Genomic DNA, 27,115 nt, shown 5'->3' with positions numbered 1-27,115 from the left:
CATTAATGCAAGCTGCGTACGAGCACTGAGAGTCTGCCAAACAAGTGACAAAGAGCAGCTTTTCATTCAGCATACATGAGCAAAACAGGGGCACAAGACACTCCACGATCTATGGCAAGCACCTGACAACTATTTAAGCATTGAGTCAAATCCAGGAGTTTTTTATAACAAAATGACATCTAAAACATTCACTGAGAAAGCTATGGAATGCAGTACATGCTCTACAGCTTTGCAGCATGTTTCTGCGTGGAGAGGATAGTTCCAAAGAGATGATAAATATGCATGATAATATACATAATGATAACACACACACCCCAAACAAACTATGGTTCTTCTATTTTTTGAGAGAGAGATTGCATGGGGCAATCAGGAGCCTGAACAGATTTAAGCTAAGCCAAGTTCTCATGCAGCTAATAAAAATGTTCCACTTTCCCCTCCAAACAGAATATTCAATATTTTGGCCTATACATGGCCACTTCTCTCCCAGGAGGAATGGGCACCCACAGCACAACCTGACATCAGTGGAAAGCTGCAGAGGCTGTCAGCCAGATAAGCACTATCATGTAGAACCCCAAAACAAGTAGCAGCCAAAACAACCCCTTTGTGCCTTGCAGGTGCCTAGGCTATGCTTAATCCATGTCTTCCACACCTAAAGTCTTCCAGTACTTAAAGAGGGCCTACAAGAAATCTGGAGAAGGACTTTTTACAGGGGCATATACTGACAAAGGGGAACGGCTTTAAACTGGAAGAGGAGAGATTTAGATTAGACATTAGGCAGAAATTCTTCCCTGCGAGGGTGCTAAGGCACTGGCACAGGGTGCCCAGAGAAGCTGTGGTTGCCCCATCCCTGGCAGTGCTCAAGGCCAGGTTGGACACAGGGGCTTGGAGCACCCTGCTCTAGTGGAAGGTGTCCCTGCCCGTGGCAGGGGGTTGGAACTGGGTGAGCTTTAAGGTCCCTTGCAATCCAACCCAGTCTGTGATTCTATGATCCTATGTTTTCCACCTCTGTCCTCAGCCTGGGGCTAGGAGAGAATGTTGCCAATTAAAGGAGCAAAATCACAGTCATTTTATGCTGTAAAAAGAGCCATTACCACTAACTACTGCAGTTTCGTGCTGCACAGAAAAATATTTCCTCGAATTATAATAATAATATTAATATGATGTTGTGTAAGCTTACTGAAAACAATACAGTCGACAAAGCCCCAGAGAGCTTGTTAAATATTTACCAAAGAAGAATATTTAGCATTTAATAAGACACTAAAGATTAATGGAAATAAAAAGTAACAGGCATTTTTCTGACACTCCCCAACATTCCTTCTAGTCAGACGATGCCCTTCTGCCTGAGATATCAGGAATGCTGGTCAGTACCAGCACATCCAAGCTGTTCAAAACTGTTGCAAGGCAAATGCTGTTAATTTTTTCGGCAATTCATAGTTATTTTAACAGTGGTTAAAGCTAATTGAAACAAGTTCTTAATAAACAGTAATAGATTTACCTTCCCACCCTCAGGGGCTGTTGGGAGGATTAGTTGGTATTTGCTCACAGCTTTCAAGTTGGAAATGCTGTAGGAACACAATTATAATACTCTTACAGAACCATTCTTTAGCAGCTTACTTTTGTCTGTAATTAGATACAGTGATCAGATTACATTTTATATTAGACTGCCATTTTCCTCTATCAAAATACAGCAAGTGGCTCCAGAGGGCACCTATGGCCCCTTTAATGACTTTACTGTTTTTCAGCTAATGACCATCAAACAGACTAATTGTATCCAAAAAGAAAATGAAGTAACCTGCAGGTATAGACACAGCATAAAGCACAATGCTTCCCCTCTTCCACTGACTGGGCTTTGAGAAATTAGCTAATGATAATGCTTTAATAATGAAACAGATGCTCAGCATCGCTTGGCTGCTTTATGCACAAACAGCCCCATAGGAAACCTCCCACCCCCGTTCACTCCAAAAGCAGGCACAAGTGATCTTGGTGGCACATTGCAGAGCAACCCGCCCTTTTGTTTCTCATCTCCTGGAAATGACAGGCTGCATCTCACAAGTTCTTGCCATACATTTTCTTTACATGGTCCTCCCTCAAATGGAATGAGGAGGCTCATTTCTGATGGAGACTGGCAATCACCCATCAGGATTGTAATAATAGGAAGGAAACAAATAGAAGAGACACTTGGACTGGCCCTCACTATGTACTGCAGGAGACAGTGTCAGAAATCATATTTTCACTGCCTGTGTCCTTGACTGAAACAATCTAAGCAGGAGAGGAAAGGTTCATGAGAAAGACATCAGCAGCAAAATTACACAAGGCTTGTGCCTTTAGAGAAGATGGGTTCAATGCTGATTGTTCATGCAGGATGAAGCCAGTACAGCTGCTCTTGTATTAGCTGCTCGGGGTCATATGCTTCCGCCTGCAAAACTGCTGCTCATGGATACAGCACAACACAGAATCTCTCACCATGGAGAGGCCAATGAGAGCTTGAAATGGCATCCCATCACTTGCCTGTACACAAATAAACTGTCCTGCATAGCCTACATTGCTCAGCGTCCAGCTCTTTTTGGCCATAGAGGCTCTAACCAACATGCACAAAATATAACAGGGGAAGATAAAAAGGACACATCTCTCCTTTCTTATTTTGTTCTGTTTTCCCCTCTCCTCCCTTCCAGGCTCTGAAATACACACAATCCCTGCATCACAAGATAAGGCGGCCAATCTGTGATATGCAAAAGTCAGAAGCTGCTTCATATTCTGTTGTATATAAATCCCTGAAGATCATGTGGGTGGGATTCAAATAAAACCTCTCCGCTTGTGTCATCTTCAACAAAATCCAACTGCCAGTGCTTTAACACAACAGCAAAAAACTTAAACATTTCTGAGGCAGCTCAAATAATAGCCTTGCAGGCTGAATGTGATAGATCTTCTATTCCAATTCCACACCTCTCCTCTCTCAGTCACACTAGGAATGCAAGAGGGAGGCTGCAGGGTTTTTGTTTCCAGCCATCAATAAATAAGTGAAGTCTGCTTCAATTCCTCTAAAACAATCAGCTAGAAAAGATTAAAAATAGTAACCACTCGATGCTACTGTGATAGGTCCAGGAGAGGAACCCAACACGGCTCAGATAAAGTATTTCTCTTTCTGATGAAGGGAGTCAATGTCACCAACATCTGCAAGCACAAAGGTCCAGCACAGAGACAGGTTTTAGATGAGGCTACAGAATAGTCCATCCCTGCCATGTTTCTATAGTTTAAAGATTACAGACTCTTAGGAAACAGGCACTGCTAATTTCCATGTTTCCCACTAATCCACCAAATAAGACTAGAACATTCTGCACCGTCGCTGTCACAGCTGAATGCACAGTTCTGAAACGTGTCATTCTCGCAGACATTTTTAGTCCCAGGCCAAATGGCGTGGTCACAATTTACATTCCCTTTCCCTAGTGCAGAGCTCTAATCAGGGTTTTTGTAGCCTTAAATCAGTGTCAGCCCATTACTAAGGCTGCATATAGCAGTCAGGAAGTTAATGGATTTTTAGGGCGGAGGTATGGATGGTGGTGAAGTGGAAACTATTTATCCTGTAAATACTGTAACAGCTAAGACCGCTCACCTCATTACAATTTGTTTCAAACACTACTGTAGGGCAGGGCTGGCAGGTTCTGTTACTGGAAGAGATGGGGGGCAGAACCGCTGCAGGGGCCTGGTGCTGTAGGTACAGCTGTTGGGGGTGACCTACAGAAGGGAATCTGTACTCACACCTTTGTCCCTGCTAACCAGATCTGCTCTGAATAACACACATAAATATGTCTCCATGTCTACCCTCCAGGCTGTGCTGCTTGGCTTTCTGCATGCACTATCACATACTCAGACAACTGACTTGTTAAGTGCTGCACGGGCTGGAATGTAGGATTCCCATCCCAGGGCAGCACACAGATTCACTTGGGAAGCACCACATGGAAACCTGTAGAATAAATCACAAGTCACCACAGCAGTTTTCAGTGCAGTCTGCCAGGCTGAGATCTCAGGAAGCTGGGACACTTGCTCACCTTCCTGCCCTTGCCCAATCTCAGCAAATGACCTTCAGAAAAAAGGAGGAAAGATGGATTTTCAGCCAACTGGTAGCACATCCAATAAATATCGAACTGTTCTGTCCAGATAGGAGCCTGCAAACATCCTAAAGCCTCTAGCTTAGTGATTCCCAGCCTCCACACCACTCAGTTCTGTATAATCTCTCAACTGAATTATCTGAGAAAAAACTGCGAGATAATCCCAACGATTTCCACCTAAAACCCTGCTGGGCCCTGTGAGCATTAGCAGACTGAAGTGAGAACGAATGAGAGGGAGGAAGACAGTAAATACTCTGCACTTTATTTTCCTTAAAGGAGTAAAGAATTTATAGTTTGGTTTCTTAGTTTAGTTTTGGAGTTTTTTAAGACTTGTTTATTCTGCTTTGTTATCAACCCAACTAGGATGCAAACCCTATCTCCTGCCTGCACAGAAAGATGTCCACAGGCAAGCAGCAGGCCTGCTGTTTCTCATTCCCTGCAAAGGATGCTGCAAGTCAGCATTCTCTATTAGATGCTCTTTCAGCAATAGCTCCTGCAGTTATAACACTATGCTTTTGACCACAGAAACACTTTGTCTTTACATGTAACTGTTTCATAATTATCAGGTGATCAACACTTGCAAGTTCAGGCACACGCCTGGCTTCTCAAGAGAAAGGGACTCTAATTTTGAGCACCCTGTATGTGGCATCCACACCTGGTCTCCAAGGCCTGCTGGTCTCTTGTCCATCTGTGCCCCTGAAGCCATTGGCGCAGCTACTGAGACTCTGACTGAGAGATGTGTGTCAGGTTAAAATCTAAAATTAGAGGCATATGGGTTCAAACTTAAATAATGGGCTTGAACTTAAACAGGGGAAGTTTAGATTGGATCTAAGGAGGAAGTTCTTCACTGTGAGGGTGGTGAGGCACTGGACTGGGTTGCCCAGGGAGGTTGTGAATGCTCCATCCCTGGTGGTGTTCAAGGCCAGGTTGGACAGAGCCTTGGGTGCCATGGTTTAGTGTGAGGTGTCCCTGCCCATGGCAGGGGGGTTGGGACTGGATGGTCTTAAGGTCCTTTCCAACCCAAACCATTCTATGATTCTACGACCACAGTGTGATGCTTGGGTCAGTTTAAAGCACTTCAAGGCAGAGCTGTGGGAATGTCCAAACCCCACCAATGACAGCACTTGCTTTGCTGCTAGCATACATGAAGTTGTACTAGAAAGAACTTCATACAAAAATACACGGGTGCCTCAAAGCTGCTATGAGAGGAACCAAGGCTTTAGTTCTCAGGTGTTAAAACCAAGAAGAAACCCTTTTACTTCCCTGCTCCTGGCTGTTAACTTCCATTTATTTGGATGCCAGCCCACTAGGCTTCATAAAAATTAACACTTTTTTTTTCTTTAAACACTTACAAGCTTATTTTCCTTTCGACTGTACCAGCTGTTTATCTCCTGACTTGATGATTCTCTTCGGAAATGTGAGTTGACATCTGGGCATGAGCGGATGCTGTAAATTGCCAGCATTTCTGTCTACTTATGCAAGCAAAGATTAGTTCTTCCAACTACTTCTAACTACAGTCTCTCTCCAAAGAATGCTAACGTTATGATACATAACAACCCTCCTCTTTGCCGCTATTATCCCTTTCTCTTCATTCAAGTACCTTTTTCTTTTGCTGAAGGCAAAGTGATGCATGAAGGCACTAGACAATACAAATAAATGTCATTTAAAGAGAAAGCTTCCTAGAAAATTCGCATTATCCCTTACAATAGGAAGTAAGGAGTAAGTGAGTATAGATGAAGTACAGATCCTGGGACATGTCAGAAGACACCAAGTGAAGTGAATCCATGGGCTCTGTATAACTGAGCTTGAGCACAGTAGCTTAGGGAACCTGCTCTCTGGCTCCAATCCTTTCCTGGGATAAATCAAATAGGAAAGGGAGAGGCAACTGCACAAAGCATCAGGCACTTCGATGTGACCCTGCCTTGTTCACTTGACCTGTCAGAGGAAAAGACTGCATACTTGTTCCCCTGCATCCTCAGTTTTAGTGATTTCTTCCACAGCTTTTACAATCTTGCCTATCTCATGTGTGTGTAACATCAGGAGTTGTACATGCAATGCCTATCCCCATGATCCGTGAATTCCCACAGAGCTCTGTGAAATAAGGGATTTTCCTGCGCTGTGCCCTACCCCAGCCAACGCTGCTTTGTCTTTCACACAGGAGATTCCATTGTTTGTCTTCAAGGATGATACATTCAGACACTGGCAAGACAGAATCACAGAAGCAAAGGCCTCAAGTTAAACTGTTCCTCCTTAAACCAACTGGCTGTTAGCAGGATGGGAAATGAACAGATGCACCTGAGTTATATCACACACCATTCATTCTATTTCAAGCTTTAAAGTTAAAGCCAACACCTTAAATCACATAAGGAATGCAAGGCAGGCATGGGATGGAAGTGCCACATGCTCCCTTGAGAGACGTGTATCTCAGACAAGGAACAACACAGTCAAAAGCAGTTTCACACGTAATCTCGCAGACAGAAAATCAACACTGTTTGAGGTTTGTCCCATAGCTCTTGGGTTTGGGAGATCAGTGGGTAACACAGTCGTCCCCCAAATCCAAACCAGTAACTGGTTTCCATAAGCTGAGAGGGGTTTTTTGTGCACTAAATGAAAATGGCCAAAACTTTCGTAAAGGTCCAATCCCAAAGCAGGGAAAACCACTGCACTCTTTGCATATGGAAAGGCTTTCTGCTTTCTGAGTTTTAACCCATCAATAATAATCCTGATAAAATACTCCAAAACACTATGATGAGCAGAAAAGAAATCACAAAGCAACATGGAATAAACAGGGTGACTGCAGTTTCTCTTGAAGTTATTTATCTACCATTGGATATGGAGAATAGTGAGGAATAAAAATGAAGGAAAGGGGAAGGAGGAGAGTGAGTTGGGCTTCTGCCAGCGGAGGTGGATGCTATTTGGTTGAACAAGATCACCTCCACACAAATGCTGACAGACAGTGGGGGAATAATGTGCTGGTATGAAGGGGGGGGAAATAGCATATATAAGCTTTATAGGTATTTGTATATGAACAATCCCCTAGACTCTGTTTAAACGCAGTCTACCACTGTGGTGTTAATGCTTGGGAGGAAGGCACCTGATACAACCAGACCTTCTACCCACAGTGAGTATTCACTCCCATTTTGTTAACTTTAGAATGGCAATAGCTCTCACTGATCCCTCCTCTACAGAAAGGAACTGCTCCAAATGCTCACAGCTTGGGCCATCGCAGTCTCCTTGCAGTCTTGCTCTTCACTTCAGGAGGAGAGCCAAATCCTACACAGACATCTGGAGACACTATAGGAAACAAAAATCCCAGCCACCTACGATTAAAGGTATGCAGGTTCCTTTACAAAAGAATAGAATAAAATAGTTTTGATGCAAGGAAAAGGAAAGCTCTGCTATTAAATTACATCAACACTGCTTGTGATTGTGCTGGGACTCCCCTATCAACAGGCCAGCTTGCTTGCTCGCTTATCCCTTCCTGCTTCACACCGTCCCCCCACTCACTCTCTCTTCCAAAACAGCCTCATTTAGCTTTTTCAACCTTAAGGGAAAATGGTTCTGAAAATAAAACAGTTCTGACATTATTCCAAGATCTTAAACCCTTGCTTTCCCCAACAGCCTGAGCCGCTGCTCCATCCAAAGGAGAGTATTCAAACATGCCCACAAGTCCAGGCAGATTTGTTTGCATGATGTGTGGTTTGCACATGCGCTGATTTATATGTGATTCCCAAAGCCCAGGAAACAGTCATCTAAGGAGGCATCAGGACACAAGCTCTTCATGGAGACTCTTTCACATACTATGCTTACCCATTGCAAGCTTGCTGGTCATACTGAAATTTTTCCAGTACCTAGCTAAAGATGAATACGGCTCCAAATAGAGCAGCAAGTAAGGAAGCAGCAGAAATGCTTCCAGGAACACACATAGAGCAGGAAGGATCAAGAATTCTAGTGCTTTCCACTGCTTGTTCAGCATCCTTCTCACCTTACTTGTAGTTACACTTTCTGACAGCAGCAGTTCTCAGTAGAAGTAGTGTGACATAGGGCTTGATGCAACACAGACCTGGGATTTGCTAATGCATTGAACCACTTTGAGAAGTGAGCAGCAAAAATCCTGTCTGAGCACAGGCAGCTCCGGCTCTCTCCTCACAGCAAAATGAAGGGCAGTGAAGGAGACTGGATGAAAAGGAAAAGGATTTCAAGGAAATAAACAGCAATAACTTTGAAAGTCACCCGAGTTGTCTGCTGATTCCAACTGAAGAAAGACGGAAGAGCATTCCTGCTCCAAGCACTTTCCCAAGAGTCATAAAGTTGCTAAAGAACAAGAGTCCATATACACCTGTGAAAACGGTCCAGCAACAACTGATTGCTAGAAAAACAAGATATGTACCTTCCTGAATAAAATAAGCACATTCAAAATAGGCATTGCCCATCTTTTGGTCATCATTTGGAAAGCAAAAGTCATGCCAAATCTCTAGGTAAAGTTGGATGTGGCAAGTGTTAAATTGTTCATTCTAGAATTCATTAAATGACAAATCCCAGCAATTTGGAATATTGTACTCGTACAGACATTGCTCACGCAGGAGGCAAAGGATGTATTGCACACTAGGAGATGGGTGGCTGAACTTCCCTTTGTTTTAGCCTTTCACATGACTTGAATACTTGGTATTCTCAGGAGAGAACAACTCCTCATCCTCTCACCAAACACGTACATAAGCCAGATGAAAACCCCTTGCTGAATACACGAGTTGCAATCTTCTCTAGCTTTTCACTCCAGGTGATGGTGCCTCTTCTGTGCCCACACAGCCCCCACCACAAAGGGCATTGATCCTAATGAGGCCTGAGCCATGGCTAACTGTCAGAGGACAGCTTCAGGAGAGTGAACTGCCCATTCATTCCGAGGAGCTCTACAGGACGCTGCCCTGTGTGACAGAAGTGACACTCAGCCTGACACACTGGCTGACCTCAGGGAGGCTTCCACAGCACCAAAGTCTGCAGACAGGGCTTCTGCAACAGCCAGCCCCTAGAGCAAGCTCATCTAGAACAGCACTTGGGTCCCACGTTGGGTTCCATTGCCACAACCAAACACCTAGAGCCTGCTCCTCTGACAAAACACACCCCTAATTCCTTACAGCATTGCGAAGCACTTGGTATGTCATGGTACTAAAATTAAAGCTTATACGCATCAGTGCCCCCTGCCTAGAGAGTATTTGGGTTGAGAAGCAACAAAGAAGTTCTCTATTACTAATAAGAAAAATAATTAAAACCCCTGACACGGCCTGACAGCTCCCCAACGCAGGGCAAAGCGCTGCAGGAACAACTGTCCCCATGGGAACTGGCGAGTACAGAGCACAGGAAAATGAGAACTGTTTGAATTAACAGGGAACATTTGCTCTAAATAAAAGCTATTTTGAGGAATTAAAGCAAACAAATGTCAGCTCCATGCAGCGGCGTGTTGGGATGTGATGTGCTGTAATGCGTTGTGACACTTCATAAATTAAAGCTTTTTCTTCTCCCCTGGGGGAAGAGAATTCAAGTGCAGTCAAACACTTGAACTTGGAAGGTCTGCAGGCTTGACACTTACCAGCCTGTGACTCCACTGATCCCCTGAGCCGAGACACCTCCGTGTCTGCCCTATGGGCTGCTCTGTCCTCCAGGATGCTGCCATGCAAGGAGCTTGGAGTTCACACAGACAGCATTGCCATTGTCTCACCTCGGCTGCCAAGCTCCAGGTACCACTCATCAATCCACAAGGTGAAATCAACTGATGTCACAGCCGCGACTCTTAGCTGGGATTACGCTTACTTTATATCTTACTTATCCAGCCGAATACATAGTACTAATTCGAGCTGTTTACTGTGTATGAAGCCACCAGCCTCACAAGACTGTGGTATGAAGGCCAAAACCACCCACTTAAAACACCATCCTGCTTTAGCTGGCATGATTCAGAGAGGAGAGTGTGGGTTCAAGTAGAATCAAATAATAGTTTGGGTGGAAGAGACCTTACAAAGCTCATCCAGTCCAACCCCCCTGCAATGAGCTGGGACATCTTCAACCAGATCAGGTCACCCAGAACCACATCCAGCCTTGCCCTGAATGTCTCCAGGGATGATGCAGCCACCTCCTCCCTGGGCACCCTGTGCCAGTGTTTTACCACCCGCATTGTAAAGAATTTTTAACTCACATCCAGCCTGAATCTCCCCTCTTTTAGTTTAAAACCATCACCCCTCATCCTATCGCAACCGGCCCTGCCAAAAAGTCTCTCCCCATCTTTCTTATAGGCCTCTTTTAAGAACTGAAAGGCTGCAATAAGGTCTCCTCAAAGTCTCCTCCAGGCTGAACAACCCCAGCTCTCTCAGCCTTTCCACACAGTAGAGGTGCCCCTCATGCTGCTGGCACCCCTGCAGCCAGTGCAGCTTCAACTGCGGTGCCATGCAGGAGCAACCTAAGCCCAACCAACACAGCAATGACCTCTTACACCTCCTCCTTCCCCTCATAAATTCCAGCCTGTGCAGTGCAATGCCATATGAAATCCCAGCATAAGTCCTGACGGGAGCACAGCCACGTCACTGAAGGAGTGTGCTTAATCTCATCAGCCCCGTGTCTCACCCACACTATGACACTGTAGCCCAACCACTTCCAGTTTTGGAGCAAACCCACCCACAGCTACCTTGCAAGTTTGCACATGATGAGGTGCTCTTTGAAATATTCATGAGAGTCTTACTCTATGGACCACCTCTGATGCAAAGGAAAGGCCCTGAGCTCCAGAACATCATCTCTACTTCTGTAGTTAGACCACTGGGATGAGGAGAAAAAGCTACCAGAGCTCTTTCCTATGCTAGTGAAGTGTTTTGCTAGAGTAGGACCCAGAACTCTGGGTCAACTCAACAACAATACTCTGCGTAAGCTTGGCAGCAGCCAGACTATCCTTTTTAGCTGGAACTTTGCAACTACCCATGCAGACAGGTTCATCCAAGAAAAATAGCTGCTTAAACCTCAAGCCTTTGATCTATTGTCTAAACTCTTGAGTAATAAGGGACATTTTGCTCCCACTTGTAAGCTCAGACCACTACAAGGCTCAGACAGATGCACTCTCGGAGTCCTCAAGGGAACATTGCAAAGTTTTAATGGTGGTGGCAGCTGCTCTTTATAAGCTGAAGGCAGCAACACTTCATTTTTTAAATGGAGGCAGATTCTGATTTATAAATATGAAAATTGAATGTATGCAAAAGCACAACCCTGCTTCTCTTTGCGCATACACAATTCACACAACTGAACTGATCAGTCACCAAACTGAGTTGAAAGTCATTATGCTGAAGAAAGACCTTGCTTGCCTAACCTCAATCCAGAATGAATCTAAACCTCTGCTTTCCAACCCTCTGAATATGAATAGGGATAGCATGAATACGCTGACAAGTCTTTTATTATAGCTAGAGGGTGTAGCAATAATTAAAACCCAAATCTTGTATGTATGCGGCTATGACATTTTCCTGAATGAGTACTTTGACTTTGTCTTTTTGCAAGATTAAGTTGTCAAAATGGTATTTTTTAAGTCAGTCAGAGAGCACAGCACCTAGGACTGCCAGGGAAAAGAAGCTTAAAAAGCCTACAAAAGGGACAGAAGCCTAGTGAAGTTCTCCAGCCTTCCCTCTACTAGTCTGTGCAGGGAACTCTGTGAAAAACACACAGCACAGCATTGCAGCCAAGATGTAATACACAGAGACGGGGAATTTCCAATTCATGGTTTCTTCAGCAACAACTCACTTCTACAAAGCCAGCATCCATGTTTATTGGAGATACCAGCCAGGGATCAGCTTAGCACAGGCATTTTGGCCAAGCCGCTGTAGGAGCCCTAATACTTGTAGGTTTAGCACTTCAATTAGCAGGTGAAATATAACCCTCCACCTACTTCATCTTAACTAATTTCTCAGTTGATCTTTTGAGCTCTGCAAAGCGCACATTTCTCACTGAGCACCACAGGTAGCACAAATAAGTGCATGAAGTCAAAGGGATATGAATTATTAAAAGCCCGAACAACTGAGGTGAACAGAGGAAAAACAGAGGGAAGAAAAGCTCTCTTTTTTAACTAAGGAATGACAACACAGTTATTTTAAAGTATACAGAAAGGTCTTTCCAAGGTTGAAACAAATGGTGAAAGAGAAAGCCTACAATGTGAGGCGTGTGGGAGACTTCAGATATGGAGTAAGATGCCAAGGGCACAACGGATCATAGCATTGGGACGCGGCTCATCCCCTATGTCCAGAGGAAAAGGATTTTCCTATGAGCTTCACAACTTTGCTGCTGCCTGGTCACAAAAGGGAGAATACAAAAATAAAGCTAAAGTCCTACTATTTCCATTCCAAGTGTGAACATTAAGCATGAGCCACACAGACTTGTGTCTCAGACAGTGCTTTAAAGTCACTGCTACGCAAACCTAATTTTAAATGAACTTAGCCCCATCACACTTGGGAGCTATTTTTGCATGTGTCACCCTAGGAGACTTCACAGCTTTGTCTATAAATGGCTTTCAACTTATTTCTACCTGATAATAACTTTGTTTTAAGCATAGTATCTTACTCATCAATTTAGAAATGGTAGCACCCTAATGCCCAGTCATAGTGCTGTAGGTCTAGGCTCTATCTCAGGACCACTCCTTGGACATTATGAGCACGTTCATCAGGTCATTCTGCTCTGGCCTAGTAGGTCACAAAGGAAGGATTTGCCACATTACCACATACAGATACCATCACCTACATCTCACTTCCAAACCACCACCTCATATTGCCCCTGGATGCCTTACTTTTAAAGATAATCGCTGTTTATCCCATGTGAACATCACCTCCCCCTTTTGTCAGGCTTCTGAGGGCTTCCAGGCAGCTGCTTAATGCCTTCCTTCTCCAGGGATTTATATGTTCCTATATGCCACTGAGCTGCAAGTTGAACTCCTGTGTAGTACCTCACATGCCTGGCAGAAGAAAGAAACGTGATGGAAACTTGAATTATTGGCTCTCAGTCTTTAGGATGTGTAATAGTTTTTCCTCATTTTCAGAATACTTCTTCTCGCTCCTCCTCTTTTTTAACATTTGTCCTGCTCATTCTTCTTAGAAGCAAGGAGCAGCATAAAAATACTGTTGCCCTAGTCAAGAGAGGAGGCAAGACAACCTATATTAGGTCAAGCAAATTGCAGCAGTGGGCAGCCCGGCTGGGGTCCTCATCATAGAAGAGCAGTTGTGTGCTGCAGACAGCTTACCTGGGATTGCAGAGTGCCCCTGCTAGGCTCCTATCAAGGCACAGAGGACAAAGAAGTCTCTCTAATAAGCTCCATTTTCCTGAATTGTTGAGAAGGAGGAGATGGAAAATCATTCCTGTAACACTTCTGGAAAACTTGAAGAGGTTATTGCTATGGAAACTGCTCCAGCAAGGCAGGGGCAGAAAAAGGGAGCAGCATGGAACAGAGATTCTTAACACCTGAAATTAAACCTCCGGCGATGCAATCTGTTTTGGATAACACCAACAATTTGCCCTTGGTTTTATATCAACAAAACCACAGGTAAGGAAGAATGAAATGAAAACCTGAGACTGCCTGGGAAGAGTGCTGGCTGGAGAACCATACTGAAATAAAGAGATGCACACCAGTATATATGGCAGTGGAGAAAATCTGGTACAGAATAGGACCAGGTGGGTTTTCCTCCAACTAAACTGATGTTAAATTTATGGTGGAGCTTGTCTAAAATAAGCAGGAAAACAACAGAGTTTCTTTCCAGCAGCTTTTGAGGGTAAAATAAAGCCAGGCTGGAGGAAGCCTTTAGCAGAAGAAGGGAACTGAGCTCTCACTGCACCACACCAATGGCTGTGCCACAGGAAGAAAAACCCCTACTGAAAGAGGGACTGAAAACCAAATAGTTCAGCAAAGAAAGAAAAATCAGTTAAAACATCAGATGTCAAACAAAAAGCTCTTTGAAAGAGACTTTACCCTACAAATAAACTGTGAGCCCACATCAATAGCTCTGCGTCACTTTTAATATGAGATATGAAATCTCTTCCTTTGAGCACACACCCATGTGTGTACACTTACGCAGTTTTCTCCATACAAAGAGCGTGGCCCCAAGTGTAAAGCACTTTGTCAGATGTTCAAACAGCATTAGCAGGGGTTTGGTATGCGTTTAAGTGTTCTCCTAAATGGAGGCTTGTGCCTGTGCAAACACATCCACAGCAAACTTGAGGTTTTACATGAAAAGATTGAGCCTTTTCTGGTGCAAATATGTCATTTTGGTGAGCGGAAGGTTTTTAGATGAACTAATGGGTGATAGATTACCAAGGACCGGGAGGGGAGTGGTGAACTGTAACACTATAACACTTCTGAGGTCATCTGATAAATATATCTATGATAAATAAATGATCTTCTGATAAATAAAAGCCAGGCTGCTGGGACAGAATTTAACAATGTCCCTTTAAACTTGGCTTGTTTCCTCCTTGGCTGCACGAACATCTGTAATCCCCAAATTCCTGTCACTATTCCCACCAGCTGGTGAAACTGAAACGGATCCAGCAGAGGAAGCCTGATCCCGGCCAGCACAATGAAAAATAGCACACCATTGGGCACGCCACAGCTCCACCCCAACCTGGAACAGCGCAGTGCACTTGCAGATTTAAACAAATAGGAGCCATTTCAGAGACACAACTGCGAGGCAGTGCTCACATCAATTGTTTGCCTTCCCTGGCCAGAGAGATCCTGCAAAGATGAAAGGAAAGGTCTCCTTAGGAAGGCACAGGTGATGAAAACTCCTCTGGGCTGCTCAGAGTTAACCTCATTTCACTCGAGTGTCTAAGCTTCTGCTGGAGGGGGATTTTACAAATAAACTTGCAGGCTTTGCAGATCAATTTTCCACTTGGTTTTATCCCTCTTTTCTCTCAAACGCACCCATTGCCTCTCTGTTTCTTTTACAGACGTATGTTCAAGTTTTAGTGCCATTTTTGAAACAATATAGGCCCCTCCATTCCCCTTTTTTTCCCAGTACTTAAAACCACAGATGGAGCTTTGGTTACATTTGTATTTCCATCAAGAGTATTTAGGAATAAACAGCTATGAAAAACCTTACCCTAGGGCTCCAGCACTGCAGAGCAGCACAGACCTTCACTGTCTGAATACTCAGCAAGCATTTAAATGATAATATTATATTAGAGTAGTGGCTGTAGCTGTGTAAATAATTGTGCATTGTCCCTGCTCATTGATTTATTTTCAAACGTGCACACGTAACGCGTCTGAAAAACCGCTTACAAAAACTCAAACCCCAGACAGCGATAATCTAATAAACTCTGAAGTGAATCAATAGACTACTTAACAGCAGAGAGATAAACTGCATTTAATAAGGGTTAGAAGGGACGAAGAGAATGCTCTGCAAGGCTCAGCCAGCAATACCACAAGCAGAGAGCAAGGAAAACGGAGCCTAGACTGGACGGAGGGGGAGACCAGGGAGCAGAGCACTCGCACAAAAACCTCTCTGGTTATCACAATACCGGTTCCAAAGCAACAGGAGTCAGGAGGTTTCTTGACAGACATAAAATGTAAAAGAACCCAGTGAATATTTAGGACAGGATGACCTTCAAAGGAGGTTGTTAAACTTCAGTTTCTGCTAATGCAGGGGCTCTCGGTCAGCTGTGTAGCAGTCACATGAAAACAGGCTCATCTCTCTGTGACCTGGAGGTTCCCTCATGAGAAAGCAGTAAACATTTTTATTCCAAAGTTGTTTCTAGGGACTGGTGGCATTTAAAGATGTTGAACCTGAGGCACAGAAAATTAAGCCATGTGCCAAAGTTTACAAAGAACCAGTAGCAGAGCTGGCAAGGGGATTAATCCTGTGCTCCACTCACAAGCCATGTTTTCTGGTTGCACTGTGCCCCACAGTCTTTAAGATCGAGAACTGACTGTAGGAGATGCCAGGATCTTGCATTCAACACAGGAAGGACACTAAAAGAGAAGTAATGTATAGCAGGTCCACCTCTTCAATACCTGTAACACAATCACAGGGTGTCTTTGACTTCCAACTCATGAAGCTTCAGCAACAATTCACAACCACCCTCCTCTTAGATGTGTCGGGAAAAAGACCAAAACTGGAACAGACATGGGATTATACAGTTTCACTCCCTCTTCCCAAGTCAAGTTTAAATTACTTCAAGCAAATGTGGAGAGATCTGGAGAATGCCAAAAAATTATCTATTTGATTTATTTTTTCTTACAGCTATGCACATCTAGCATAAAGACAACACTTAAAGTACTTAAAGAATTCCAACATATTACATTTACTTATTACCCAAACTCTCGCACAGCACTGCCATTCTGATTCCATGTTTCAGCTGCCTCTCCCTGCTGGAGTCTGCTGACAGCAAGAGCCTCAGAGAAACTCTAAAATGTTTAGAGACCAACTGAGTGGATTCATCTCTAAACTATTTCCTTCTTAGGCAGCAGATGATACAGCTGAGACATCACCTCATCCACCCCGTTTCTCTCCTGTAACAAAATCCTCCAGAACTAACACCTGGCACTTGTGCACCGATTCTCCACTCAGTTGCACAGTCTGTAAGAATTATGACTCAAGAACCAACTGATCATAAATCTTATCAAGAACCTGTGGTCTTTTTGGTTGCACACAGTGCCAGGCTCATTCTCACTCTCAGTCTCACAGATATTACGTTTCCCCAGCCTAAACAACTCCAATCAAATCACTTGGACAGGATAAACTTTCAGGGCTAATACCCACACTCAAGGCCCCTTATTATTTAAACAGGGGAAGTTTAGATTGGATCTAAGGAAGAAGTTCTTTACTATGAGGGTGGTGAGGCACTGGAATGGGTTGCCCAGGGAAGTTGTGAATGCTCCATCCCTGGTGGTGTTCAAGGCCAGGTTGGACAGAGCCTTGGGTGCCATGGTTTAGTGTGAGGTGTCCCTGCCCATGGCAGGGGGGTTGGAACTGGATGATCTTAAGGTCCTTTCCAACCCTAACTATTCTGTGATTCTATGATTCTATTATCTATGGTTTGCAGTACCAGGGCACTCTTGCCCTACAGTGAAGGCATGCAAAACACACACAGACGCTTTAACCAAGCTTTCTGAAAACTCTTGGTTACAGCACAATCTAGTTTAAGAATAAACATTGTGAATGCAACACCCCACAGTGTAGCTCATCCTTTTCTACCAAACCTTAGCAGAAGGAAGAAGGGGGAGATGTCTTACCTGTATTAAGGCAAATGAGTCTCTCCACTGTCACAGCAACCTACTGCAGGAGCTCCCATGATCTCAGACTAGTGGAAGTTCAGTGAGATAAAGTTATCTTCTTGTGTCTTAAAACCTTCTGGGGATTTCCCAGGACTGAAAAGGAAGTATCACGTGGCACCCAGCACACTAAAATGCCAGATCAACTCTCTTCAGGAAAGGAGTTTCCTGACGTTCTACTCAACCTCAACACAGCAAAGTAAAAGTATTAAATAACCTCCAGTACTCAGGGAAGATCCTGTCTGACTACACGGATACATTGCTCAATGCTGCATTTCTACTGAATCATGAAGTTGTGGTTCTCTCCTTTACCTTTTATCTCTCCCTTTCAAATAACCTTTTCCATTTTCTTATTCTCTTTCCAGGGATCATTCTAGTCTGCTCATCAAAGAAGCTGATGAATGTCATCACCACTGACACAATCATGCTATTGAAGCTGGACGCACCTCATAGCAATGTGATGATGAGCTGGCAAGGAGAACTAGCTACCATGCCAGGCAGCACAGACTCTCTGGTCTCACACAAAGCTCTCTCCTCTACCTTCAAGTCACATTTCCTACTGCAATTGTAGCTGGACAATGAGCAGATGCACAGACACTTACATCCATGGACGAGCCACAGACCATGCTGGCTTTCACCAGGGAATATACTACATAAGCTGTGTCCAAGTACAAAGAAGAGGGGAGAGAAGGAGGAAACAAAGTTTCACATTAGATCCTCTGGTTTTATATCAGTGAAAACCAATTTGAAGTGACTTTTGTGCAGAGAGAAAAATAACACACACAAACCAGCATGGATATGCAGCCATGCTTTTCCCAGCTGCTTCAATCATCTGGAGTCAGGAATCTGGAATCCCAGCTACTTCTTTTCTCACTGGGTCACATCTAAAGCATGCTGCCAAAAAATGCAAGACAGATTCATCTGTCCTAGGGATAACCAGATTAAAATCTCTAAAACCAGCACTATCATCAGCTCCTTTCCTTAACAGAGCTTTAAACTCAGGATGAACAGTATCATTTTATTGCTGAAAGGGCTTCCCTTCCCTTGTTTCCATTCTCTTCTCCTTTTTTTTGGGCAAGAGCACGGTGGGAGAACAGAAAAGTGTTTGTTACTAGATTTACAGCCCTACTGCTTTTCAGTACTCTAAAACCAAAGTTAATGTCATGTATACTGAACTTAAACTGAACATCAGGGTTGCTTCAAAGCGATGTAGGACCACACATCTTGTCTCAGGGAGCTGGTTGTGCATACTTGTCTTGAGAAAGTACATACTTGTTTTGAGAAAGTAAAGCAAAGAGGCTATCCTATCTGTTGGGCATGGATTGAAAAAGGGAAAAGAAAAAAGCAGGCCCAGGTACGCAGCCTTTTGGCACAGTAAAAGACGTTTAGTGCAGTGAATCAGTGTAAAGAGCAGCTCAGTTTTACGCAGGTAATTACAGCATCCGAGAGCTAAGATAAGCCTATCGCACGCTGAATCTCTTCTGTATCCCAACACACCCAGATAGGAGAAGGAAAAAAATCAATCAGAGACAGGAGGGACATTGTGTAGCATGTCCAGTCAGCAAATCCACAGAAAGGAGATAAAACTGCTCAGTTAATACAAAGCAATGTAAGGAGCTGTGCTGACAAGCTACAAAGCAGACTCCTTCAGCCTGGTGGTGATGATTATACCAGCTGAGCACAAAGACCCTTTCTGAAAGTTAGCATGTAGTCTGGCTGCAAGGAATACTCACAGAGTGTTTAATAAGGTGCTCACCAGGTCTCTTTAAGCCATGGAAAACTAAGCAATGCGCATACTTACGACTCCAGTCAGCACAGGCTAATAAGGAGCACACTCGAAAGACAAGCAAAGGAATTGGTGAGCAAAGAAGAGGAGACACAGAGGATGCCCAGTTGAAAGAAGAAATGCATATGAGATGTTACATAGAAAAGAACTAGGGAAGGGGACTGAAAATGACTGGCAGGTAATGATGAAAACAAAAGCACAGGGACAAGCTAATCACTTGCCACTGGAGCAACCCTCACCCTCTCAAACTCAGCCAAAGCAGAGAAAAGAAAAGGGAAGATAAGGCAACGAAGTGTGTTTCTCTTTTACCAGCTGCTAAGGATTTTAAAGGTACAATCTAGAAAACAAGAGAACTAATTGAGCTCAAATTATTTTTGTCTGTGCTCTGAAATGAAAGATTACCTCAACTCCAAATGCTTAAGAAAACCCAGGTTCATTAGTTCCGTGTGCTGTCTCCACAGGACTGTCTTCATTCCAATTGAATTCCTTCAATAAAACTAATTACATTGTAATTTGATTAATGCATACATATATTTTGCTAACACAACCATATAAGAAAAGCCTGGATCCAGCCTGGTTGCTCTCTTGCTGGTTATGTTATTTCCCTTGAAAATTGGGAAGGTTTTCAAAGCCATTCACAGTGAAGAAGAGCAAGGGCAGACCAGGACAGTCCCGGAGCTGGTCAGAGCCACTTGTCCATGGATTTTGCTTCAGGTTCCCCTCGTAGCACTGAAATTCCAGTCCAGTTCATTTCCTCACCTCAAACTAAGTTGAAAGCATGAAGAGCTGTTGTGAAGGAACTGATGGTCATCGGTGGTTGCTACCTATTTCTGTTATACTCGTAATTTTCAGTTCATAAGTATATTCACAGCTAACATTAAATGAAGTTAATTGGGCTTTCTAAGGCTTTCCTCAATTCAAAAGCACTGACTGAGCAAACGCCCCATAATGTATTTTGGGGGCAGCATTAGAGGGCATCCAGATTTGCTGCAGAAAAAAAGGCAAAAAACAATGCAATGATACACTTATTTTTGCTTAAAAACTCACTTATTGGCCCTGAAGGTCACTGCCAGTCTGTAAGAAGGATCTGTTTTCTAGCTAATATAGACTAAGATGAAGCAATGAAATGCAGGAGAGAAGCCTGGCTGTACAGTGAGTTTTATCAATTAGCTTAGTTGATAGCAAATACAAACCCATTTGATCACACATCATTCAAGGGGACTTTTACTTAATAAAAATGCAAAGTATGTTTTTGGAAGGATTTACAGCTCCTTTCTGTTCACTCATCAGCCATTTACTGGCCTTCACAAAGCAGAAAGCTCCGCAATGTCCCAAGAGGGCACAACACACTTGAAAGAAGGCAAGACGGTGACTGCTCGTTTCCAGCTCTGCTGTGTTCCTTATCACTTAGTTCCAGCTGCAATCCAACATCTTTACAAGTTAAGCAGAAGTTTTCTCTCTGTCATCTTATGTACATTTTATCATCTTGAACATAATCATTATCCTCATGATAAGCAATTGCCAGGACATGGTTCCTCAGTTCCTGCCAGACTGGTTACCTGACAGCTGACTGGTGAATCTGGAGACTTTCTCTGATATTCATCATTCCCTGACTGAATTACAACTGTGTCATGCCCATGGATGACACGATTCAGAGCAGAACTAAGGAGCCTGAAACAGGCTCAGTTTATAATCTCTTGGTGTTAAAGCAGGTGCACATGCGCATAGAAGGCAGATGTGCACAGGACAATTTCAAAGCTCAAACATGCACTTCATCCATCCAGGGTATTAGCAAGTGGAAAACTAGTTCCTTGGATTTAGGTAAGTTTTCTTATCCAACACACACCACATTGAGTCTATGCTGGTTGCAAAATGCAGTTTCAGGAAGTGACTGATGCTTCCTTTCTGACAATTCCCAGAGCCTCTGGCTGTGGCATCACTGATGGGTAAAGCTGCCATAAGCTGACGCCGCTGCTCGAAGCAGTCCTACCCTCCTATCCCAGCCTCTCCTTATCACCCCTGGGCTGCCCCAGCCAAAAAACTCATGTCAGCTCCCCAATCCAATTTACCACAGAACCACAGATTGGTTTGTGTTGGAAGGGACCTTAAAGCTCATCCAGTTCCAACCCCCTGCCATGGGCAGGGACACCTTCCACTAGAGCAGGTTGCTGCAAGCCCCGTACAACCTGGCCTTGAACACTGCCAGGGATGGGGCAGCCACAGCTTCTCTGGGCACCCTGTGCCAGCGCCTCAGCACCCTCACAGTAAAGAACTTCTTCCTGATGTCTAACCCGAACTTTCCCTGTTTAAGTTTGAACCCACCATCCCTCGTCCTGTCACTACAGTCCTTAATGAAGAGTCCATCCCCAGCATCCTTGTAGGCCCCCTTCAGATACTGGAAGGCTGCCCTGAGGTCTCCACGCAGCCTTCTCTTCTCCAGGCTGAACAGCCCCAACTTTCTCAGCCTGTCTTCATACAGGAGGTGCTCCAGTCCCTGATCATCCTCGTGGCCTCCTCTGGACTTGTTCCAACAGTTCCATGTCCTTTTTATGTTGAGGACACCAGAACTGCACACAATACTCCAAGTGAGGTCTCATGAGAGCAGAGTAGAGGGGCAGGATCACCTCCTTCGACCTGCTGGTCACACTCCTTTTGATGCAACCCAGAATATGGTTGGCTTTCTGGGTTTAAGCTCAGAATGATTTATTGGCCCATGGGGACCTGGAGATGGCAGGGGCAGGCAATGCACATTAATGAAGTCTCTGTTAGTACTCATGTGCTGTTGCACATGAAGCTGGTTCATGTTCATTTTCTCATCGACCAACACCCCCAAGTCCTTCTCTGCAGGGCTGCTCTGAATCTCTTCTCTGCCCAACCTGTAGCTGTGCCTGGGATTGCTCCGACCCAGGTGTAGGACCTCGCACTTGGCATGGTTAAACTTCATCAGGTTGGCATCAGCCCACCTCACAAGCGTGTCGAGGTCCCTCTGGATGGCATCCCTTCCCTCCGGCGTATCAACTGAACCACACAGCTTGGTGTCATCGGCAAACTTGCTGAGGGCGCACTCAATTCCACTGTCCATCACTCCTTGTCCTATCGCTACAGTCCCTGATGAAGAGTCCCTCTCCAGCATCCCTGTAGGCCCCCTTCAGATACTGGAAGCCTGCTATGAGGTCTCCATGAAGCTTCTCTTCTCCAGGCTGAACAGCCCCATAAAGCTGCATAGATGTGTACACTGACAGAAGAGATGAGCAAGGGAGCGAATGGTTGGGGGCAGAACTGAAATCTGACAGAGGCAAAGCTGACTGGAGACATTACCTTAGAGTCAAATCACAGCTAAAATACTCAGTGAAGTTGATGAATTGCTTTATCACAGAAAACAAAAGTTATTTGGGCTCCTTTTGAAAGCACTTCCATCAGCAAATCTTTCCTCGTGTTAAGAGCTGTTCCAAACAGCTACACACATACACAACTGTACACATACAATTACATACCTACATGGTAGACCTAACCAGAACGGATCTAGTACCGCCCACAGCTAAGCTTCATCTCCTGAAAACAGGGAATTTACTTCTCAGTTGTCAGTGTATCTGACATAGAAGCCGAGAACAGACGGCAGTATAGCTGTCCTTAGTAAGAAAACACTGTAAACACAGTTTGCCTTCTGTATGATGTGTTTACTGAAAACAAACACAGCCCCAAACAAAAATGCAAAAGCCCCAAACCCAGCAACAACAACAAATAAAACCTGCTCTATTTCATATAAGCTGTATCATCTCCTGCCTTTGTGACAAGGATCTGCAGCATCTACTGACAGAACAGCGACCTTATGTAAATTGAGATGAGATTAGATGCTGCAGCATGAATTTACTTTCAACTAAAAGCATTTTCAGGAATTGGCTTCTTTTCCACGTTATAATCTGTGCTTCGGAGAACAATTACACTTCATCATAACATGGAAGCCAGAGAATTTCAGACCAAAACAAACAAACAGCACCACAAAATGTATGTAGGAGCACAGCTAGCCCAGGCCTCAGGAACGGTTATGATTGCAACTTCCAGACACAGAAACAACCACCATAAAGCTTACAAAGTCTCAGGCAGAGGAGAACTTTAGCAGGGAAGACAAATGGACATCATTTGGAAACGGTCAGTGCCCTGAAAACTACATTCACATTAAGAAACACAGCTCACGTGAGAAACACTTTCACAAAGGCAGCATTTCCAAGTGACTCCAGCTGGTGCCTCCAATAGCACGAGCAGGTTAATGCTGTGGGCAAGACTGCTGACCGCAAGGAGAGGGAAGGCTGGAGCTGAACTGCAGCCTGCAATGCGGAACCACAGAACCTTTAGGTCTGAGAGACCTTCAGAGGGTAAATGTTCCGTGCCTCAAAGCACAATTCATCAGAGTAGAAGCCAGTATATACATAAATGAGATGAATGATCTTCCACCTGCAGAGCCCAAACAGTATTCCCAAGAACTCTGCATGGCCCCACAGGCTCTTCACCCATCAACCACTTCCTAAAAAGTCCATTTACTTCAGCAGTTCTTTTGTGGAAAGTGCTCCATCAAAAGTATCCCACCTCCTTCAGCAGTTTCCTGCTGGAAGCTGTTTGCTTGCTCCCCTTCCCTTGGTTCCCATCGCACTCCCCCGGCACTGCCACATGCAAAAAACCTGTTGAACAGCTGCTGAATGGCGGAAAGATAAATGGCTTGAACAGCTCTTCCATTTCCTGAGATCCTGAACCACAACGAAAACACAAGGCACTGAGGAAAGTGGCCTTAAATGGCCCTATGAGCTGAGACCCTGGAATATGGGCCAGCTCACACAAACAAGGGAAATTAAGGCCATTCACAAATATAATTGACACATGAAAAAACGATGAGTGTTTTACCAGCAACTATTCCCAGCAGTGACTCCCCCTGCATCTGCTTCCATAGAGTGGTACATCATACATTACAAAATACTAAATTAATGCAGATGCATTAAAGGTTGTGAAGATTTCTTCAGCCCCCTTGTGCCTTCCAGTACATGTGATCCTGCTACAGCTGCATCATCAGGGGAATCTCCCTTTTCTACCATTGTCTCTTTTAAACAAGCTTGGCTGCTCATATAAAGGCAGAACAGACAACCTTTGATTGGAATCACAGAATCATAGAACGGTTATGGTTGGAAAGGACCTTAAGATCATCTAGTTCCAATCCCCTGCCACAGGCATTCCTAATATTGAATTAAATCAGTTATTTGATCACTGGTCTTCCAAGGCTAACATGATGCCTCAGTGGTGGCACGGCCAGAATATATGTGTTTATTAGGCTCTCCTGCCTTCTGGAGGCATGGTGATAGGTAGCAGGGAACTGAACCACCACTGCTGGAGGTAGGGCATCAGCTGGAGCAGCACAGTGACTGTACCAGGTATTATCTTCCTTGTGCCCTTAGGAGTTCAGAGAATTATCTATTGCTGAGGAGTTACCTTTGCCTTTTGGTCTTTTGTATTAATAAAAAACAGACAAAAATGCCTTTACAAAATAGCTTCAGCAATAGTAACCTATACTAATCCTGTAAAACAAAGGTTTAGTCCTGCGGTCCCCATATAGAAAATGCATGTTTAATACAGACACCATGGAGCAGAAAAGCATTAAAACTACTTCAAGAACTTTTCAGTATCATGACAAAGACATTACACTAGTGAATGTCTGTGTAGAAGAGTAAGAATATCTGTTGAAAGACAGACAAGCATCATGAAACTCCAGTGGCTTCTAAGAAGGGGGTGATGTAACATCTCTTAAGTGTTCATTCCAATGTGACATGGATTTGGTCATGCACACCATTAAGTAACACAACAAAGGAAGCCGGCCAGCTCAGCATAGTAGCATTGGGCATCTTCATTTCTAGTTTACCAATCTGAATACAATTTAAACTGGAATCCAGCCAAACATTCACAGGTCTATGTGGAGTCAGGGCTCTAGACTCACTTCCTAGACAGAAGTGCTGAATTATTGCCAAAGCTGGCCAACCTGGTTGTATTTTCAGGATTGAAAAGGTCATTTTTACCTTTCTCTTTCACCTATATTTCAAGGGATCAAGACAGGTGGTTTAGAAAGGGAATTTTCCCTCATTTTTGCCAGACCTTTATCTCTTCTGGGAATAATCAACCTTAGTGGGTTTTAAACTCCAAATCTCTCACAAGCTCCAAACATACTAAATCCCTTTATAAATCCACCTTGACCATTTAATCTACTAACAAACCTGCCACAGCCAGAGAGAAAACTGCTTCTGGGATCTGTGCAGCTTATTAGCATGAAAGCTGCACGGGAAGGAGGGATGAATGCAAGAGCCTCTCACAAAATGTTCCTCTTTCCATTTAGCTGGAAAGTGAAAACACCATGAGCACCTTTCAGAAAGTAAGAAATAATCCTTGTTAAGAAGAGTCCTTAATAAAAAGTGGCTCCTTTTATGGATTCCTTTCTTCTCCTCAGTGTATTGGCAAGTGTTTAGTAGTGCTGGGTATTTATTTTCTTTATTTTCATTTCTTTCTTCAGCAATGACGCCCAGGCACTTACCAGATAAATGCTGAGGCTCCACACTGCAAATAGACCCCTTTGTTAAGCACTATTTTATGGGCCTTGTTTCCAGAGACAGACAATGCTCTGACCTCTTGAATCATGGCTCCTTTAGTAAGACGGATTTTCCCACCTATCAAGGACAACCTGATAATACTAGCGAGAACCCTGGAATAGGGCACTGAAAACCATAATGGTATTTATGAGTGAGCAAAATAAGGGAAAGATTAAAGAACACTTTGAACTTTGAAAGTAACAATGAGCTTGCCATTTAAGTCTGACAGAGCTCAGGGTTGTGCTCAGTGATAAATACAACAGTGATGAAAAACTCCCTCCTGTGCCATTCTACATGCTGGTTGCTCTCAGTTCATTTTCATACGCCTCCTTCAATAAAGCAGAACAACAAAAGATGATTTGAAAGCCACCACAGGTCTTGCAGATTCATTATGTTTATAATCTGAGGCAACTTAATCTTCTACCCATAACATGCCAATATTTTGGATTTTGTCATAAAGCGTGCAATATTAGCATTATGCATAAAGCCTAAGCTCACAGAGTTGTGTGATGAGAGGAGAATATCATCTGGAGTATAAATAACAAAAGCAGCTTGAGTGTGTGATGATCAGGAACTAAACCATATATGACATGCATTCTTATTTTATAATATAGGTAAGATTTGCAAGTGTGTTACCTCATTATTGTGGCAAACTCAGAATCTGCGTGCAAAGGCTATGATTAGATTTCATTCCCATCTGTGTCTGGAGTCTGATTACTGAATCTCATTTCTTTTCATGGAAAGACTCTGTCCTGTCCACAGAACAGTAGTGAAGGTCTTTAATGTGCAGCTGCCAATCTTTTAGGTGCATAGATATATTTTAACTACTATTACAAAACTGACATCTTTTGCCTCAAGCCTTCACTCTTACTTCGGGAGCAAGAAGCGTGCTACATCAGCCAATTGAAATGCAAAATTTATTGCTCAGTCATAAGTCTATCTCAAAGTGTGCAATACAGACACTGGCTATTATGACACAGGAGAAGACTATAAATGTATTATTTAATTTCTCTATACTCTAATATTCTGAGTTCTTATATTCTGTTTTACAAGTGTAGGGCAACATGTCACGGTGCAAGAAAAACCAGAAGTCCGAGATTAAGATATATCATGATTTGGAGAACCTGCCAATGTAAAGAACCATCCACAGTACTGAACATCATCTTGGTACATGGGTCAGACTAAAACCTCAGCCTTTTAATGTACGACTTTTCTTGTGCACTGTTTCAGCTGGAACTTCTGTCTGTATTCCTGCTATGACCATCCCTTAGCTAGGTGATCTGTTTAGCTGTGTAGACCAGTTGTTCTGGGTCATAATGTAGCTCTCTATCTA

At 43.7% G+C, this 27,115-nt stretch overlaps 1 pseudogene across 1 annotated transcript in view; it reads right to left on the bottom strand.

Annotated features, from left to right (window-relative positions):
• Window positions 1-27,115, bottom strand: part of LOC308221335 (transmembrane protein 263 pseudogene) — a 198,734-nt pseudogene that overhangs the window by 76,234 nt on the left and 95,385 nt on the right. The window lies entirely within an intron of this gene.

Source organism: Psittacula echo, assembly GCF_963264785.1.
Source record: "Psittacula echo genome assembly, chromosome: 5".
Classification (NCBI taxonomy): domain Eukaryota; kingdom Metazoa; phylum Chordata; class Aves; order Psittaciformes; family Psittacidae; genus Psittacula; species Psittacula echo.
Note: the sequence above shows the minus strand (reverse complement) of the source record. Positions and strands in the feature narration are given on the sequence as shown.